This window comes from Cetorhinus maximus, chromosome 10 (assembly GCF_964194155.1).
Source record: "Cetorhinus maximus chromosome 10, sCetMax3.hap1.1, whole genome shotgun sequence".
Classification (NCBI taxonomy): domain Eukaryota; kingdom Metazoa; phylum Chordata; class Chondrichthyes; order Lamniformes; family Cetorhinidae; genus Cetorhinus; species Cetorhinus maximus.
In genome coordinates, this window is record NC_135888.1 from 135,272,291 (window position 1) to 135,293,981 (window position 21,691).

A 21,691-nucleotide genomic window follows, 5' to 3' on the forward strand; every position below is an offset into this window, starting at 1 on the left:
ACTCTCCACTAGACGGTGTTTAACCGAGCAGAAAGGAAGATGGTTGTGGCTGTTGGAGGTCAATCACTTCTGTTCCAATGCATCACTGTAGGAGTTCCTTAGTGTAGTGTCCTAGGCCCAACCTTCTCCAGCTGCTTCATCAATGACTTTCCTTCTCTCCTAAGGTCAGAAGTGGGGATGTTCGCCAATGATTGCACAATTTTCAGCACTATCTGCGACTTGTCAGATACTGAAGCAGCCCGTGTCCAAATGCAGCAACACTTGGACAACATCCAGGTTTGGGCTGACAAATGACAAGTAACATTCACACCACGCAAGTTCCAGGCATCTCCAACAAGACAAAATGTAACCATCGACTCTTGACATTCAATGGCATTACCATCGCCGAATCATACACTATCAATATCCTTGGAGTTGGCATTGATCAAAAACTGAACTGGAGGAGCCACAGAAACACGATTGGTACAAGACCAGGTCAGAGGCTAGGAATCCCGAGGTGAGCAACTCACCTCCTGACTCCCCAAAGCCTGTCCATTATCTACAAGGCACATGTCAGGAGTGTGATGGAATACTCTCCAGTAGCCTCAATGAGTGCAGCTCCAATAATACTCAAGAAGCTTGACTCAATCCATAAAAAAGCAGCCCGCTTGATTGGCACCACATCCTCAAACATTCACTTCCCCCAGCACGGACACTCAGTACACTGCAGAAGCTCACCAAGGCTCCTCCTTCGACAGCACCTTCCAAACCCACGACCATTGCCATTTGGAAGGGCAGGGGCAGCAGATACATGGGAATACCATCACTGGAAGTTCCCTCCAAGCCACTCACTATCCTGACTTGGAAGTATATCGCTGTTCCTCCATTGTCAGTGGGTCAAAATCCTGGAACTCCTTCTCTAACAATATTGTGAGTGTGCCTGCACCACATGGACTGCAATGGTTCAAGAAGGCAACGCACCACCAGCTTCTCATGGCAATTTGGCATGGGCAATATATGCTGGCCTAGCCAGAGACGCTGACATGCGGTAAATTAATTTTTAAAAAGGATGATTGAGATCAGGAAAGCGTTGGTCATAAGGGATTAAATAGTTAGTGGAACGAACAGGCACGTTTCTAACTGCAGATGTGATTCCAGGATGGTCTCTGTCTGACAATGTCAAAGTTGGAACTGTGCGCCTGAAAAGCATTCTAAGGGGGAGAGTGAGTGACCAAATGTTGTGGCCATATCAATGCCTATGATTTGGCAGGAAGAGGGGTGAGTTCCTGCAGATTTTAGGGAGATAGGAAAACAGTTAAACAATAAGATCTCAGTGATAGTAATGTGTATTATTGTCAGTACCACGCACAAGTGATCAAGAAGCAGGTGTATACCCAGGCAAATGCGTGGCTGGAGAGATGGTGCAGGAGGGAGGGATTTGATTCTTGAGGGATTAGGACCAATTCTGATGGAAAAGGAGCCAAAATATGCTACATCGTTTGCACCTGAAAAGAGCTAAGGTCAATCCCGTCGTGGAGAGGTTTGATAGTGTTCTTGGACATATGAAGAGCATAGATTCAGAAGAAGAGAAGCAAAGTTGGAAATGTAAGGGAGAAATTTAGCAAGTGAATATGGAAGTCAGAAAACGCATAGGCTATAACGTAGACAATAAAGCAATTGTTGAGTTATTTGTGGTATATCCTTAAGTGAAAGGAGCCAAGTGAATCAGGCAGATGAACTGCAGGCACATGTAGGTACATGGAAATAATCCATCATAGCTGTTATTGAAACATGACTCAAAGAAGAGGTGGAATGGATGGTCAACATGCTTGGTTCCAGGGTTCTCAGACAGGTTCTTACTAGATGGTAGATCATGCTCGAAAGGTTGTATGACTTAAGTTTGCTCCTACTTGTTACGTTTTTATATTCTTAGTTATGTTATGTCCTTACTAGTTAGGCCACACCTAGAATATTGTAAAAAGTTTTGGTCCCCTTATCTAAGGAAAAATGTACTGGTTTTCGAGGCAGCCCAGAGAAGGTCCACTAGGTTGATCCCGGGGATGGGGAGATTTTCTTATGAGGACAGGTTGAGTAGATTGGGCTTGTACTCATTAGAGTTTAGAAAAATGAGAGGCGACCTTATTAAACATATAAGGTTCTTAGGGCGCTTGACAGGGTAGATGCTGAGAGGTTGCTTCCCCTTGTGGGAGAGTCTAGGACCAGAGTGTGGGGTCGCCCATTTAAGAAAGAGATTAGGAGGAATTTCTTCTCTGAGAGGGTAGTCAATCTGTGGGATTCTTCACCACAGAGGGCTGTAGGGGCTGGGCCGTTAAGTATATTCAAGGCTGAGATATGCAGGTTTTTAATCAGTAATGGAATCAAGGGTTATGGGGAAAAAGCAGGAAAGTGGAGTTGAAGATTATCATATCAGCCATGATCTCACTGAATGGCGGAGCAGAATCGATGGGCCGAATGGCCTACTTCTGCTCCTCCTTCTTATAGTCTTAAGATCCTAACACCTTTATAACAATATCCATTAACCCTGTCCTTCGACCTAAATGCAGTTTTGCGTCACTGATACCATTCGAGTAAATCTCCCTCTCTAAGATGTTGGCATCCTTTCTAAATTGTGGAGACTGAGTGATAACATTGCTGCCCCGAATGTTTTATTAAATTCGAACAGCTATCTCTGGGGAATGCCATTGAAACATTCCCCCATCCCGGAAACAATCGCTAGTACCCTCTGCTTTCGAAACCTCAGATTTTTTTTTAATATGCAGCCACTGTCCTTATAATACAATGGGCTTAAATTTGCGAACGATTATAAATTCTAGTGTCTGGCACTTCATAATTTTTTTTAAAATCACAAGGATTTGACTGATTCTCTACATCAAATAAAGAGCTCGAGATTTGCTATGGACATTGTACAGATAAAGCAAGGCACAATGCTTCTCAAGAATGTTTCACGTTTCAATGTTTCGCATTATCATTTCAATTTATTTCTTTACAATTTTCTGCCAAACGTTTTAAAATGTTTATTTCCTAATTCTAGATTCGATGCCAGAACACATTGAGGAGGAGCATGAGTTCATATATAACAAGAAAATCCTCCGTTTGTTTTAGAAAGTGGGGGAAGAAATACATAACCAGGAGCACAATCGTCATCAGCCTTGATCAGGTTGTTCAATAGAACAGTCACAGTAATGATGGTTCTAGTCTTTGCTTTATGGACTCATATTTGTCCAAGGTGGGATTGTTTCTTTCTGCATATGATTCCAACTTAGCCAGAATTGTGTCAATGTTTGGCGTTTCACCTGTTTGATAGAAATTGACACCATAGCTGTTTGTGGCAAATATATGGTAGCCTCTGTGACCCCTCCATGTCCATTTCATCCCAAGGGACTGCCGGATATCTAATTTGGAACTGATAAATTAGTCATTCAGAGGAAGAGAGATAATTTGTTATTTAGCTACTATGCGGCGCCGGTGTCTTTTAGCTTAAATGAAAGATTTATATTTCCCACCACGAACTAAATTTGTCAGTTAGCGTTTGGTATCAAAACATTTAGAAGACATTTGTTTTGCATGTTTCAGCCCTGCACACCTGTACATCCTAATTGTTTTAGTAGTACCAGTTACCTACCTATTTTCCATGCGTAGTTCATTCCTTATGATCATTAAAATTTATTATGCAACATTGTATGAAATTCTTCCCATTGTGATAATTATGATCACGATTACAAATATGAAATTGAAAATATCTAAAGTTATTTGCCAGTTGCGATTGTTATGTTGCATTTCTTCTTGCATGTTGCGTAGGCGTTCACAGTTGTGACTTAGAACAATCATAAATATTATTTAATGTGCAATACTAACATTAATTCGCTGACTCAGCGTTTAATTGTAGGCTGTACTAAAATTAACATGCAACAAAAAGTTGGCATTTTTAAATCTCTAACTTCTAAAGCTAAATTAATATCAGCAACTGGACGGAGGCCATACGTTAACGATGAGGGAATCTTGAACGGTGTAAATAAACAAGATTGACTCCCTGTACTGACTGAATAAATTCAAAGAAACTGTTAGTTAAACAAATTGCATATATGTAATCAGCAAATCAAGAACATATTTTCATTTTACACACTTCTTCAAGCTTTCAGGAAAAATGTACAACATTTCAGAAGCTTATCTTCCAACAGAAACATTTTTAAAATTAACTTAGACGTACGTTGTCAGAGGGCGTCATCTTCTTGACGTATGCAAATTGTTGAATTTGATTTGTAGCAAGTCAGCAACTCCTGAAATGCAAGAAACATTAAATAATAATTTGCAATTTTATAATGTTTGTAACCTTCAATATTTACTGTAGTAATGGCTTATTATTGGGTAACAACGTATAAATATAAATAATGACATCTGACGACATATTCATTTTGATAACATGTTGCTTTAAGAAGGTTTCAGTGTAATTATGGACCGAGACACTTTGTGTCGCTGTCTACCAATAAGGGATTGAAACGCTGCCGGAGATCTACCCCCCATCCCCCTATAGATGAAAGATGACGAGGACATTTTATTCTAGCATTCGCATCGCGGAGTCAACACATCATTACAGCTCTAGACTACAGGAACAAAATACTAAAAGGTATTTTCACGTTGTGAATGCAAACATCTGAGTATTTTCGAGGGTATCTGATATGCAGTAATAGTAAATTCAGACCGACGGCAAACAATGAAAAGAACAGCTTTGTCGTCCATTTTCCTGTTTTGTATCTCTCATCTGGTTTCTGGGCAGGTCCGATATTCCATTCCCGAGGAACTGGAGCAGGGTACATTTGTTGGGAATATCGCTAACGATTTCGGTTTGGAATTTAAAGAACTGTCCGATCGTAGATTACGAATCATCTCTGGTCGACATCTACAGTATTTCGAAGTGAATCTGAACAACGGAATTCTATTTGTAAATAAAAGAATAGATAGGGAAGAGCTCTGCAGAGATAGCCCTACTTGCGTTATTCCACTGGAGATAGTTACTGAAAACCCGGTGATTCTATATCGTGCTGAGGTCGAAATTCGGGACATAAATGACAATTCCCCCAATTTCCCTAATGGTGAGATTTACTTGGAGATTTTTGAATCAACTTCACCGGGTATGCGCTTCCCTTTGGAAGGCGCGCACGATCCTGATGTGGGTGTGAATTCAATACGGACCTACCAACTCAGTCCGAACAAGCACTTCGTTTTGGAGGTACAGACCCGCGGTGAACGTAAATTAGCTGAACTCGTCCTACAGAATGCATTGGATCGAGAAAAAGAAGCCCTGCATCATATACTGCTTACGGCCATTGACGGTGGTTTACCAGATAGATCTGGCACTGCTCGCATAACCGTTGCAGTTTTGGACGCAAATGACAACTCACCTATATTTCAGCAGTCGTTATACACGGTCAACTTACCCGAAAATTCACCGGTGGGTACATTGGCCATCAAACTTAACGCAACCGATACGGATGAGGGGTCAAACAGTGATATAGAGTATTACTTTAGTAACTACAATCCTGATAAAGTGCGAGAGCTCTTTAGATTGGAGCGCAAAGGAGGAAATCTTAGAGTGAAAGGACTGATCGATTTCGAAGAAGACAAAAGCTTTGAAATTAACATCGTGGCTAAGGACAAGGGTTCATATGCAGTTCCTGTGCATTGTACTGTTTTGGTGAATATTGACGATGTAAATGACAACGCCCCAGAAGTGAAGTTAATTTCAATATCCAGCACGGTCCGCGAGGATTCTCAGCCTGGGACTGTGATAGCCGTGATTAATGTAGTTGATTTAGATTCAGACGATAATGGACAAATCAATTGCCATATTCCCAGTCATTTTCCATTCCAGCTGAAATCCTCTTTTAAAGGTTCCTTCACTTTGGTGACCAGTGATATGCTAGACAGAGAAACTGTATCTAAATACAATATAGATGTTTTATGTAAAGACGCTGGGTCACCTCCTCTCTCCACAAACAAAACCATAGTCGTTCACGTAACAGACATTAATGACAACCCGCCGCAGTTTTCGCAACCTTCCTACAGTGGCTATGTTATGGAAAACAACACTCCTGGGACTTCTATTTTTTCAGTAACTGCAGTGGACTCAGACTTAGGCAAAAATTCACACATTTCCTACTCTATACAGGATACTCGGATTCAGGGCGTTCCTGTTTTAACATACGTTTCTATTAGTTCAGAAAACGGTACCATTTATGCACAACGTTCATTTGATTACGAACAAATGAAAAACATCCAGTTCCAAGTGCTGGCACGGGATGGTGGATTAGTAACGCTGAGCGCCGACGTTACAGTAAACATGATTATCCTGGATCAGAATGACAATGCACCCGTAATCGTGTCCCCTTTGTCACAGAACGGCCCCCAGATAACGGTCCCACGATCTGCTGATCCAGGCTATTTGGTTACAAAGGTAATTGCAACGGACGCTGATTCGGGACAGAATGCGCGTCTTTCATATCGAATGGTTCAAGATGCGAACCCGGGAATGTTCATTGCTGGACTGAGTTCTGGGGAAGTCAAAACAATTCGCCGATTTGGAAGTCATGATTTTACAGTGCAGACCCTTGTTATCATTGTGCAAGATAATGGGTACCCAGCTTTATCAACCTCTACAACTATAGAACTCTCCATAACGGATGCAAATACAGAAGTCCATTCTGACCTTAGGAGCGTGCCCCAGTCTGAGGAACATTCGTCAGATCTAGCCTTTTATATAATAATTTCTTTAGGTGGAATCACATTCCTTCTAATGATTGGAGTGATAGTCCTTATTGCCATGATGTGCCAAACGGACCGTGACAGGCATCTCGCAAATTGTTGCCACTTAGGGCGAAACAACAAGAAGAAGGAGTTCAGAAATCCCCATATTAACTTTCAAGTGGCAACCGATTCTAAAGTCATTTCTAATTGCATTGAAGTTCGTGGAACAGGATCCCTTTGCCAAACGCACAGCTACAAGTTATCTTCAGAGGAAGCGACATCCAATGCTTTGGCATTTCGACCATGTGGGCCCCCAGAGTATAAAAGTTATGTTAAAAATGTCGACACTGCTTTTTCGGAATGGATTGAGACCAGGGCAAATAATTTGACCAATAACACTGATGGGGTAAGATATTAATTGCAATAATTCATGGTCAACAATTATATTTGCTTATCTTATGATGTTAAATGGTCACGACTGCATGTGTTCAATTATTACCTCGTTGTTGCAGTAACACTTTCAACCGAGAGGGATAATGGCTGCTTCATAGCGTATTAAAATGCATATCGGTATAACTTATACCTGTTGTGAAATGCAGCTAAAGTGGCTTTTAGTAACTTGTTTTGAAGAGAGGAAATTCACACCCGTGCAAATTAGACGTTTTCTATTGCTCAAAAATTGTTCCTAGCCTTTGAATAGTTCTGAGGCAGAGGGAGATAGATTCTTGATAAACAAGGGGGTGAAAGGTTATCGGAGATAGATAGGAGGTTACAATGAAATCAGCCATGATCTTATTGAATGGCAGCCAGACTCAAGGGGCCGAGGGGCCTACTCCTGCTCCTAATTCGTACGTTCGTGTGTTTGTAATTCGAGTGTTGATGCCACTAGCACCATTCGTCCTCCATTACTTCGCAAACATTACCAGAATTCACTTTTTAGTGAGGGTAAGAGTTTTACTCTTCGGAGTCCTATGGCTGTTCTTCACCACAGACACATCGGTTAACTTTCCAACAAGTATAACTGAAAATCAGATATTTTAATTCTGCCGCAATGGGACTTTGTTATATTCATTCATAGGATGTGGGAATCGCTGGCTAGGCCAGCATTTATTGCCCTTCTCTAGCTGACCTTGATAAGGTGGTAGTGAGCTGTCTTTTGCAGTCCATGTACATCCACTGTACTGCTAAGTAAGCAGATCCAGGATTTGAACCAGCGACAGTGAAGGAACGGCGATATATTTCCAGGCCAGAATGGTGAGTGGCTTGGGGAGCTTCCAGGTGGTGGTGTTCTCATGTGTCTGCTGCCATTGTCCTTCTAGATGATAGTGGCCATGGGTTTGGAAGGTGCTGTCTAAGGAGCAGCCTTAGTGAGTTTCTGCAGTGCATACTGTAAATGGTGCACACTGCACGTCGATGGTTGGGGGAGTGACTGCTGAAGATGGTTGATCGGGTGCCAATCAAGGGGACTACTTTGTCCTGGGTTGTGTCGAGCTTCTTGAGAACTGTTGAAGCTGCACTCATCCAAGTAAGTGGAGAGTATTCCATCACATTTCTAACCTCTGCCCTGTGAACAAGCTTTGGGAAGTCAGGAGGTGAGTTACTCGACCCAGAATTGCCAACCTGTGACCTGCTGTTGTAGGCACAGCGTTTTCCAGTTCAGTTTCTGGTCTATGGTAACCCCCCCAGGGTGTTGGTAGAGCGGGATTCAGTGATGGTAATGCCATTGAATGTCATGGGGTGATAGTTGTATTCTCTATTACTGGAGATGGTCATTGCCAGGCACTTATGTGACATGAATGTAAATTCCACTGAGCAACTCAAGTCTGAATGTTGTTCAGGTCTTGATGCTTTTAGACACACACTTATTCTGAGTATCTGAATAATCAAGAATGCTGCACATTGTGCAATCATCAGCGAATATCCCCACCTCTGACCTTATCATGGAGGGAAGAGCATTGATGAAGCAACTGAAGGTGGTTGGGTCTAAGACACTACCTTGAGGAACTCCTGTAGCGATGTCCTGGAATAAGTAAATCCCCCATTTAGCTGAATGCCCATCCATTAAAAAAAATGCATAGGCGGAATTTTGTGAAGCTTATTGACGATAGAAAGATAGGTAGAAAAGCAAGTTTTGAGGAGGACATAAGTAATCTGCAAAATAATATAGATAGATTAAGTTAAAATTTGGGAGATGGGGCGGAACGTGAGAAAAATTGAGGCTGTCCGCTTTGGTTGGAAGAATAGAAAATCACAATATTATTTAAATGGATCGAGACTACAGAATGCTGTGGCACAGAGGGATTTGGGTGTATTCGGACACGAATGACTAAATGTTAGCATGCAGGTCAAACAAGTAATTAGGAAGGAAAATTGAATATTGGATTCTATTATACAGTGGATGGAGGATAAAGTCGGGAATACTTGCTACATCTGTGCAGGGCTGATCTGAGACCACACCTAGGATACTGTGTACAGTTTTGGTCCCATAATTAAGGGGGGATATACTTGTAAAGGAAGTAGTTCGGAGAACATTCACTAGGTTGATTCCTGGGATTAGGGGGTTGTTTTATGTCATGAGGAAATATGGAGCAGGTTGAGCTTTGATTTATTGGAGTTTAGAAGAATGAAAGGGTATCTTATTGGAACATAAATTTCTGAGGGCTTGACATGGTAGATGGTGAGATGATGTTTCCCCTCCCTTGTGAGATAATCCAGACCTAGGGGGTTAACTTCTCAAATTAATGGATTTCCTATTTAAAACGGAGATGATGAGGAACTGCTTTGCTTAGAGAGTCGGCAATCCTTAGAACTCACTACTCCAGAGAGCAGTGAATATATTCAATACTCAATTAGACATCTCAGCAGCTACACTTGCTGCTTCCCGTTATTCGCCTAGTCCAAAAAGCAAAATTTATTATTTCCTTATCCGCCCATAATCGCATTTTTCTCTAGCTTCTTCCCTGCCTCTTCATGCCATCTCCAAGCTGCTATTCTCCCTTTTTCGCTTGATGCTGTTCATACAAATCAGCAGACAAACTAACTTCCATTCCTGTTCCCCATGTTAACTGATATTGTTAAAGGTATCCTCAAGCACTATCCCATTCACATATGCCATCATCACCCGCTCCAAAAATCATCCTTTATTGTTTCTCCTTGCAAGCTACTAACCCGTTCCTAATCACCATTTCCACTCCAAACGCCTTGATCATGTTTTCTCCTCCCAAATCCATGGCCATCCATTCAACAGATTCCTATTTAAATTGCTCCAGTTAGGTTTCCGTCACATAGTAACAACGAAGCTGTCCTTATTGTAGCTAAAAATTACATCTCATGTGCCTGTGACTAAAGCAAACGCTACCTCCATCCTCTGCTCAAAGTACCTGCCACCCTTGTCCATATCTCCTCCTCAATGACTCTCGGCCATCATCTAGTTTGACTGTACGACCCTCTCTGGTTTCGATCTCACCTATCCAGTAATAGCCAGAAAATGACTTGAAATAGCTCGGTTCTGAACCCCAGATCGTCATTTGTGCAAAGGATCAATGGCACCGACTCCATGCTTCTGCGCCCACACTGTCTGTAGCAAATTTTAGATTAAGTTGAGCCTCTACCAATGACATCTTGCAATAAAACTGCTTTAAGGGTAGTAACATAATCCCGTCACGAAGGAGCTAAACAGGTAGGTTTTTAAGAAGCGCTTTACGGAGGAGAGGGAGAGAGAGAGGGAGCCCGAAAGGATTAAGAGGTTTGGCGAAGAAATTCCACAGATAAGAGCTTAGACGGGAAGGCATACCGCAAATGGTTGAGTGCTGAAAATAGGGGTTATGGAAGGGGTGTGAACTGATCTGATTCCATATCCCCGCCATTACCAAGACTGCCTACTTCTACCGATTTAATCTCACCCTTAGCTCACCTGATGATGAAACACTCATTTGCATTTGGCATCTCCAAATTCGACAACCCTGCCGTATAACTCTCGAGGATCTCTGTGTTCCTCGAATCCTGGCCTCTTACGCATCTTCTATTTTACTTGATCCACCAATGCTGACCATGCTTTCGCTGTCTAGGCCTCAAGTTCTGGAAGCCCATTCCTAATAGCCTCTGTCTGTCGTCCTGTCTGCCTGTCTTTCTTTCTCTCCCCCACCTCCTCTTTCCTTTTAGGATGTTTCTTAAAGCTGACCTGTTTGAACAAGCTTTTAGAGGCTTACCTCATTTAGTGATGCAATGTCAATATGTTCTTAAGGACACTTCAGTCTTTGGGACGTTTTATTACGTTAACGGCGCTATAAAAAATCAAGTTGTAAATAAAATAAACCCGTATTTTAACTAGACGTAGATGCACAATATGCATCTGATATTGATCAAGGATACGTTCATACCAACATAAGAACCGAAGCATTGCTAACTCAAAATTATACCCATACGCGATACATTAGGCAATGCCTATTGATTTATTAACCATTTAAATATAGGCTCTTTGCAATGTCAATAATGTGGCAAGCAATAATGTGAACAATTGACTTGCTTTGTTTTCACAAAATCCCACCTGCAGCACAATTAACGCAGTTGCACGCTGAAACGATGTGTTCCTGTGTAACAATAAGATGATTGAACCCATTTGTACATACACCAACCTTTCCCTCAGAGCAGTAGAAAGGGAACAGCGGTATTTTATCTGATTGTGCACATTTTGGGGCATTGCTTATTGGCATCATTCCTTTGTTCAAAGAAGGTATCCAACTGCATGATTTTCTTTGAACGCATTGCAATATATTTTATTTGGATGAATTTATAGGGTGGTATATCTCTCCATATAATCCTATAGCTAAGAAATATATAGAATGGCAAAAAATACCTTCCATTTTACGGCGTTGTGTTTGTAGTCTGGTTATATGACGCGCCGTTATTAATTCAAGCGGATCTAGAGGAACGAAAATTTGTAGGTGATGCCACTAAAGGTTTGGCATTACGTGTAGAATAATTGATCAGATGCAGTTTAACGTTTGCATACAATCTAGACGCAAAGTGTTAAAATATGAATCGTAAAATTGAGGTATATTTGCAAGCAAAATAATGGACAAGGAACGGCTTTGTGAGACTAATCGTATCTCTGCAAAGTTCAAAAGGAGTGATGGACAACTCCAAGGAACAGTGGAGGTTGCAATTCAGGAAATAAATGACAATTCGGCCAATTTCTCAAGCGAGATATTATGTATAGACATCATGGAGCCTGCAAAATCGGGGAGCGCATCTACTTTTGAAAAATGCGCACGACCCAAACAAACGTATCAATTTTATCCGTACCCTATCAGCTCGGTCCAAACGTCCTTTTGAAATGCAGTCCCGGCGAACGTTAGAATCAGTAAAAAATGGTAATGAGCGGACCTTAAACGGCGAACAGTCTAATACAAGCTATTACAAATGGAGATTGATGGCAGCTCCCCAGAACGATACCGCCACATAACTGTTACTGTTCAGGCACTAACGAAAAAGCTCCAGCCTTTTCCCAGTTGACCTACAACATCAGTTTAATAAAAATGTCACTGCAGACATTTTTGTGATGAACCTCAACTCAATAGATTGAGGTGAAAGACCTAGTGGTGTGAAAATTTTGGCGATGATTTTCAACCCGAAGAAATGAGGGCGAAGGCAATACTGAATTTTGAAGAATCAAATGCGCATGAAACTAATGGAAACGAAAAGCAAAGATTGACGAGACAATTATCGTGAATATCAGGAACCTAATTGTCACGACTTCTAATTTGAGTATCTAACACAATGCATGAGAACGTTCAGTGTGGTTCCATCATATCCTTGATCAGTATAACTGACTGGGCTTTCAAAATTAACAACCATTCTGAATGTAAGGTTGCGCAACATCTCCCGTTATACCTTACATCATTATTTGCAAATTCACAAAAACTTGTCTCAAGTGGTGAATTAAGCTGAGAAACTGTTTCTGAAAATATAATAACTTGTATGTGCAAATACTTAGCGTCCTCTCCATCGTGCAAAAAACAAAACCATTGTTGTGCACGTTTCAGATGTAAACAGAAACTCACTACGCAGTCTACATAATAGATGCTGCCTGGTACTCAAATATACTCAGTGTCGGCTATGGGCGATGTTCCCACATATCGCACTCAAAACTGGACAGCCGATTACATGCGATAACAATATTCTCATGTATATCCATCAACTCAGATAACGCTAAGACTTTTTCGCAACAGCTTTTTGATTATGAAAAGCTTTAAAACTTCTAGATTTGTGTCTTAGCTCAAGATAGTGGATCTGGACTGCTTACCAGCCAGGTTACAGTGACAGTGATTATTCTTGGTTAGAATGATAATGCTCCTATTTTATTATCCCCTAGCACAATGAGAGCTCTCAGATGACGATCCTTCGATCTGCACACCCAGGTTATTTAGCAGTCAAAATTGCTGCCACCAACTCTTCATTCTGGGCAGAATTTACCTCATTCACATGAGCCAATCCAAGGCACTGAGCCAATCCAAGGCACTGACCCATGTGTTTATATTATGTAACGCAGCTTCAGTGAAATTAGAAATATCTATCAAAGTCATAGCACCGATGCCCTCATACATAAGCTGGCATTGTGGTGAAAGTAATGCTCATTAGCCATTCTCAACCACAGCCGCCATGCAGACGTCAAAAGCGTTGCAGACGTTATTTTGATTTCAGTAGAACACCCAGAAAGTATCAAGGATGTTCCAATTTACCTTTTATATTATCTTTGGTTTCAATATCATGCATACATATAAGGATAATAATAGTCTACTTGTTAACATGTAGCATAAAAAACAAATCTCTGCTCGGTGCAGCCCTTCGGTTCCCACAGGCTGAACTGAAACGAACTCAAATAGTAGCCTCCAAAATTCACATTTCAGCCTCCTAAACACGGAACTAAACAGATATGTTGTTGGAATTTGCGGTTCTGGCTGCCATTCCAAGTGTTTTAATGTGCAAACACCCCCTGAACAGGCAAAAATGCACTTTGTTTACGGTGTCTGTTTCGTGAACACCCCACATCATAAACGAAAGTGTGACTTAACAGAATATTGTGAAAATCGAAAGAATTGCATGACCAGTATAACCTAATGAGGTGAGTAATATGTCGATTTTACAAAAAAAAAATTCATGTTTTGGAGTATGATCATAATTCTTTAATAGTTTCATGCCTTTCGCTTTCTTGGAAGCTAAGGCGCCTTACTCCATGGGGTTATGATTGAAATTGAAAATTGAATTTTTTTAAGAAAAAAAAGAAGCAGTTGTCAGTTAACCATCAATTTTCTTTCTCAAATATAGCATGATATACAAGGCCAAAGCTCTTCGCATAGGTTGTAGGTCACGACGAGAAATCGGGGACTTTGAAACTGACTGAGGCTCCTTCCTTTCCGTCGAAGTCTACACCGTTTTGTCCTAGTATCGAGGGAGGCCCGGTTACCATTCAGGGCCCATTTACACAATACGTCCAGTAGGGAATAGGATAAAAAATAAAAAAAGATCAAAAAGGCCTTAATATCAGTTAATATTTTGCACATCCGTTGAAGTGCTTCCAATATAGTGCTCTTACTTTGAATCAAGAGACCTTTTTTTTTTTTACCAAAATCTAATTGTAAACCAATGAAAGTTTAATCTAACCGTTCCCTCCGCCGCTCGAATACTCCGTCCACTGAGATGTCCCATTGTATTGCAATGCCTACAAACACCTTTTTCTGCAGAACCAACAAAGGCCCAGTTAATAAACTCCATATTCTTTTTAAAATTAAGTGCATTCCATTTAATTTCTCCTCCAATTGCATTCCACTTTTTCACTGTTACTTTCGTACAAACAAAATGCCGAGTGAAAGCGGAAGTTGCAGGGCTGATCTTGAGGAGAGCGGCATGGGCATGCCGACTGAAAGGCTTCCTTCTGTGCTGTATGTGGGAGCAGCTTCTGTTATAGTTGAAGGAATATAGTTATAACTAGAGTGACTAACAAAACAATTCCCTCTCATAAGCCTTATTGTCCAAGATAGTTTCCAATCTTATTGCGTGTTTAAAAAGCGATTTTATTCTAAGAGTCATAACTATTGTTCCTTTGACACTCAGTCATTGTCGTTGGTTAATGAGTTACAATTTGACCGGAAATATTTCTTGTTTTCAGATTTTATTTTTGGTAATGGTCATCTTCCCAGTAGTGTCTTGTCCAATGCAACATATTTCTCTCTGCATTGCTCCTATGATGTTCTCAACGTCAACATACCTTTGACTACTTGAGTAAAGTCCTACATAATTAGCATTTTGTGAATCGATGCAATTACTAATTTTAACAGAAGGTATTGAACAAGTATTTTGTATCTGGCGTCACGGTAAAAGACACAAAAAGCACCCCAATAATACTAGAAAATCAAGGGGCAAAATGGAGGTACAAACTTAAAACAATCACTATCACATGCCAATTAATGGGATTGAAAGCTGACAGGTTCCACAAACCTGGTGGCCTGCATTTTAGGTGTTAAAGAGAGCGACTGCAGAGATAGCGTAATCTTCCAAAATTCTCCAGATTCTAGAACGGTCCCAGCGTATTGGAAACGCCTTAGGGGTAACACCCCTATTCAAGGAGAAAGGGGGACAGAAAGCAGGAAACTGTAGGCCAGTTAACCTAACATCTGTCATTCAAGAAATGCTAGAATCGTTGTTAAGGAAATAATAGCAGGACGTTTAGAAAATCAAAATGCAGTCAAGAAGTGTCAACATGCTTTTATGAAAGGCTACTCGTGTTTGGCAAATTTATTCGAGTGCTTGGAAGATGTAGCGAATAGGGTAGATAAAGGCGAACCAGTGGACACTGTGTGCCTGTATTTCCAAAAGACATTAGATAAGTTGCCACTTGAAAGGTTACTATCCTTGATAAAGGTCATGATGCTGGAGTAATACATTATCATTGGTAGAGGGTTACCAACAGGAAAAAGGGAGTCGGGGTAAATGGGTCATTTTCAAGGTTAGCAAACTGTAAGTAATAGGGTGCGAAAGTGATTAGTGTTCGGAGCTCAAGAATTTACAGTATGTATTAATGACTTGGGTGAAGGGATATAGTATATTGGAGCCAAATTTCCTGACGATGCAAATATATTTTGGAAAGCAAGATGTAAGCAGGACGTAAATATGCAAAGACATATAGACAGGTTAAGTGAGTGGGGAAATGGCAAAAAGGTTATAAGGCTATAATACGATGTTCTCACGTTGGTAGGAAGAATAGAAAAGCAGAATATTATTTAAATGGAGAGAGGCTATAGGATGCTGCGGTGCATTTGGACTTCCTCCTACATGAATCACTAAAACTAAACATGCGGGTACAGCAATTAATTAGGAAGGCAAGTTGAATTTTGGCCTTTTTGCAAGGGGTATGGAGTATAAAAGGAGTGAAATCTTGTTACAACTGCACAGCACATTGGTGAGACTATACCTAGAGTAGAATTTTGATCTTATTTACCGAGCTATATACTTGCTTAGGAGGCTGTTCAGAGAAAGTTCAGTGGGTTGTTTCTTGTGATGAGGGGGTTGTCTCATGAGAAAAGGTTGAGCAGTTTGGGCCTATACTTACTGAAATTTAGAAGAACGAGTGGTAAACGTGTTGAAACATAATACGGTTTTGAGGGGGCTTAACAAGATTTGTACTGAGAGGATGTTTCCCCTCGTGGAGGAACCCAGAATGAGGACGCACAGCTTCAGGATAAGACGGAAATGAGGATGAACTACTTCTCTCAGTCGTTAATATTTCGAACTCTCTATCCCAGAATGCAGTGGTGGTTGTGTCACTGAATATTTTCAAGGCTGAGTGAGACAGACTTATGGTCTCCAATGGAGTCAAAGGTTATGCGGGCTAGTGAGGGGAGGCGTGTGGTTGCGGGAAGGGAGGTATGTGAACTTGAAGCCACGATCAGATCAAACATGATCTGATTGAATGGCCAAATAGGATCAAGCAGTTAATGCCTACTCTTACGTTTATTTATTATGTTATGTCCTGTGTGCTAAACAGAACATTGTTCAGGAAAATAAGTCATGTAAACCACCAGTTTTCACGCAAAACTTTCCATTAACTAGAGTGGACCATGCAGTATTCTCAACAATCGATCCCACTTATAAGTTAGGAAGCTAGAAGCTAATTGTTAAGGCAGGCTTTTCAAGTTAGAACAGTTATCTCTGACGGCCATTAAAGCGGTTCAATTTGTAAAGAAAGACAATCGTTCCAGTCTTAGAAACAAGATGAAACAATGTAATTAAGATTTGATGTTTGTTGCGGTCTTTGCGGGAGCAACTTTGAGGTGAAATGTCTGTTCACCTAAAAGGTAGTGCTGACTTCACCAAATGCCAAAATCATACATCAGCTTTCAGTCAGATCCATCGTTGTTTCTTTTCTTCTCTCTTTGTCAACTGTAGGTATTTTAAATCTTCCATGAACCACTGCAGTTCTTAAGCCGATGTTGCCACAATACTATCGTTAGAATATCCAGGATTTGGTTGCAGCGGCGATGACGGAATGGTGATTATATGCTGCAATCATTATCGTATTTAATATGGAGGTAAATCTGGATGCGATGGTTTAACCATGATATTGCTAGGCTTTTCCCTTTCAGTAGTAGAGATCATGAAGATGGGAGCTGCTGTCAAATTAAGTTATAAGATTTGTTGCACTATATGCTATAGTACCTCATATTACAGTTGTGTTGCGTTGGCCCAGTTACAGTGATGCTAATCAAATAGGCTGCATTGTGCTTGAAGTTGTGCAAGTTTCCGCATGTTGTTGCAGCTGCAGTTGATCCAGGCAATTGATTAGCATTTCCCCTCACCTCGCTTGAGCTTTCCAATGGAGCAAGTAGAGAATCACACGTCTCAAACCACCCATCCGCTATCACATTCTATATATGGCTGGTTCTGTTCACCTTCAGTTTCGTGTCCATCCCTGTGAAGCGCTTATCGGGGTCCTAATAACGCCGAAAATAAGGGGTAGGTGTTTAGACTTTGTTGAGTTTGAAATGTTCGTTTCCTGGTAACTGAATGTTAATTGCCACTTGTCAGCCCAAGCCTAACTGTAGCCCCAGGACCTGCTTCATTATTAGGTGAGTAATTAATGGATCGGAACAATGGAATTGTCAGCAAACAACGTCACCTCGGCCGTATGATGGCATGAAGGTTATTGATAAAGAAGTTGCCAAAGTTAGCGCTGAGGACCTTGTCCTGAGCAATCCTAGTGCACTGGACTACAATCATGGACTTCTAACAACTACGACCGTCTCCTTCTGCGTCAGGAATGATTCCTGCCACTGCAGGTTTTACCCACTGACCTCAGATTCACTGGTCTCCTTGCTGTCCTATTTGATAGAATAGTATATTAATTCCGAGCTAGTTATTCTCGTATAATTTCGAATTCAACTCCTGTGTTCATGTCTGAGTAAAGGCAAAAGGTTTTGGTAACAGTTTTATTGGATGACCTTGAAAAGGATATTGACGAGTAGTTTTTGCTTCAATGCAGCGCATTTACTTCACATTGAGTAACACGTTCTCCCACTGTAAACATTTCATTGACGAAGAGATGACTAAACGTTTCAAGCGATATTTCTACTATATAGTATTGTGTGTAGTGCTATTGGAACCGGCTCCTTGTGTACAATATACAAAATAATTTGTGTAAACCACACACATTCATATGTAACACAGAGATTTATTGCCATTGTGGGAAAAGGTAATTTGTGAATTCAGTTACAAGAAATAGTTACATTAGCTGCGTGTTGAGCATTCACCTATATTCTAGTAGAATGTGGCAGAAAAATCATTTGAGGTACACATTTAACCACCTCAGTGCAGTTATAGGCTGGGACACGTTGTGTCGCTGTCTACCAATAAGGAGATGCAGCACCGCTGGTGATCTACCACCCCTCCCCCAAACACGAGGAGGAGGGAGCAGAGCAATTGCTGGTCTTTTTATTCATGTAAAGAGCTAGCCCGTCAGAAGGTCTCCATGCTTTTCACGTATACTGCCAAATTATATTATTTAATTTGGATATAACCAAGACAAAAGACAATAAAAGGATTTATGAGAGGCGACGGGTTAAACCCTGCAAATTGGATGGCGCATTCAGCAAGAATGTTTCTGCCGAGAAAGGAAGCGATACCGTCCATTTTTCTGCTTTGTTCCTTGTCTTTGGCTTCAGGGCACATCCGGTACTCCATTCCCGAAGAACTGGAACATGGTGCTTTCATAGGAAACATTGTTAAGGATTTGGGATTAACGCTGGAGGAACTATCAAGTCGCAAATTCAGGATTGTTTCAGACTCTTCAAAACAGTATGTGAACGCAAACATCAGGGATGGTATCTTATTTGTAAATGAAAGAATAGACAGGGAGCAATTGTGTGCTCAGAGCGTTACTTGCGTCCTGGCATTAGAAGTGGTAATTGAAAATCCAGTACAACAGTATCGAATTGATGTTGATATTCTGGATATAAATGATAACTCCCCGAGATTCCCACATGTCGAAACCCGTTTGGAAATTGCCGAATCGGCGATACCTGGAACGCGCTTCTTGTTAGAGAACGCGCACGATTCTGACGTCGGAACTAATTCTGTCCGTGAGTACCATCTCATTCCAAGTAAGGAGTTCTCGTTAGATGTGCAGAACCATGGAGAATGGCAATTAGTCCATTTGGTATTGAAGAATTCACTCGACAGGGAAAAAGAGTCGACGCACCAGTTGCTATTAAGAGCTATTGACGGCGGGACCCCGGAGCTATCAGGTACTACGCAAATAACAATCACTGTAGTAGACAGCAATGACAATGCACCCGTTTTTGAACAGTCTCTGTACACGGCTATTCTAATGGAAGATGCCCCGCCAGAAACTGTGATCATTAAGCTTAATGCAACCGATTTGGATTACGGGTCAAACAGTGACATAAGTTACTCCTTTAGCAGTTATAATAAGAAATGGGCCCGTGAACGTTTTAGCATTAATCCTAAATCTGGAGAAATCAGAGTAAAGGGGGTATTGGATTTCGAAGAAGCTGACGCTTATGAGATTAATGTTGAAGCTAAGGACAGCGGCTCCCCTCCATTAATAGCACACTGCACCGTTCGGGTGAATATTATGGATGTGAATGATAATGCACCGGCATTGACCTTCAATTCATTTTCTAGCAAAATCTCTGAGGACGTTCAGATTGGGACTTTGATAGCGTTGATCAGCGTAACTGACCGGGATAGCCATGAAAATGGACAAACAGACTGTCAGATTTCTCCAACCCTCCCATTTGATCTGAATTCTTCATTTATGAATTCGTACAGGTTAGTCGTAAAAGAGCTTTTGGATCGGGAAAGTACTGCAGAACATGAAATATCTGTAACGTGCAAGGACCATGGCACCCCACCATTGTTCACTAACAGAACTATCGTTGTACATCTCAAGGATATAAATGACAATGCGCCAAGGTTTCTGAAATCTTCATATACCGTCTATGCGATGGAAAATAATCCTCCTGGCACTTCTATTGGGTCAGTGGCAGCTTCGGATCCTGACATGGACCAAAATTCGCAGCTTTCTTACATTATTCTAGAGAGCCAGATTCAGGGACTGCCTGTGACCTCACATGTGTCAATGAATTCGGAAACTGGTGTCATCTTTTCACAACGTTCATTTGACTACGAACAACTTAAAAGTTTTGAGTTCCAAATTCAAGCTCGAGATTCGGGATTTCCGTCACTGTCGAGTAATGTGACTGTAAATGTGATTGTCCTCGATCAGAATGACAACGCTCCTGTAATAATATCAGTCGGGTCGGCCAAGATAACGGTTCCTCGATCTGCTGATCCGGGCTACTTAGTTACCAAAGTAATTGCATCGGATGCTGACTCTGGTCAGAATGCGCGGCTTTTCTATCAGCTTGTCCAGACCACTGGTCCAAGTTCCTTTACGGTTTCCCCTGGTTCTGGAGAAGTCCGAACTACTCGCCTACTTAAAGACAACCACGCAATCTCACAACGGCTGGTTATCCAGGTAAAAGATAATGGCCATCCACCCCTTTCGGCCACTGCCACTTTCACAGTCACAATAGGTGAACAGAGCGCAGAAATGAAACACGTTTCTGTGGAACCCCATAGGGATTTACAATATTCTTCAAATGTAGCTTTTTATATAATAATTACATTGGGGTTAACATCGTTCATACTCTTGGTTGTTATAATTGCCCTTGTTATCGCCATTTGTCCAACGGACAGAAATTCGACTTATACTCGGAGTTGTTTTCTAACCAATTGTTGCTGCAAGAGCTCGTTGAACGCTACCGAACGTTTACATCATTCGGATATCAATCTTCAGGTTGTGCCGGATTCTAAATTAGTTACAAATGTGCTTGAAGTTCGAGGCAACGGATCCCTTTCAGACACATACCGTTATAAAGTGCGATCAGCTCTGGAACCAAGTACAATGGAATTCATGTTTATGACATCATCCAATCCAGCAACGCCAGGAGCCATAAGGAAATTGACGAGAACATCTAAATCAGGACAGAGTGCAAAGTCAACGAACATCTGGACTGGTGGCTCTAGTGAGGTGAGTCACAGCGGACTCCTACATTGAACAGAACACACAAAAAATAAACCGCTAAACTCTAAACAATAAGTTTACCTTTCAGCTGCGCATCCAGTGCGCATTCAGCATTTTCTGCCTTCGTTTCATATTTCCATTAGTCTAAAATGCATATCTCAAACAGACAATATGTTTTGTTTTGCATTTTCGAGAGATACAGTGTTAGCTTACAAATCTTAAGTATTTCAACTTCTTCAAATAGAGCAACATGCAGTAGAACATAAAAACATAAGAAATGAGGGCAGCATTCAGCCCTTTGAGCCCGCTCCACCGTTCAATGAGATCATGGATTATCTTCTACTTCAA

The 21,691-nt window shown here is 41.2% G+C and overlaps 2 pseudogenes; both read left to right on the forward strand.

Moving 5' to 3' along the window:
• The first annotated feature begins 4,319 nt into the window (after positions 1-4,319).
• Positions 4,320-13,228, forward strand: LOC144686112 (protocadherin-10 pseudogene; annotated as a pseudogene).
• Positions 13,229-18,772: 5,544 nt separating this feature from the next.
• LOC144686113 (protocadherin alpha-C2 pseudogene) lies at positions 18,773-21,376 on the forward strand (annotated as a pseudogene).
• Positions 21,377-21,691: the final 315 nt, after the last annotated feature.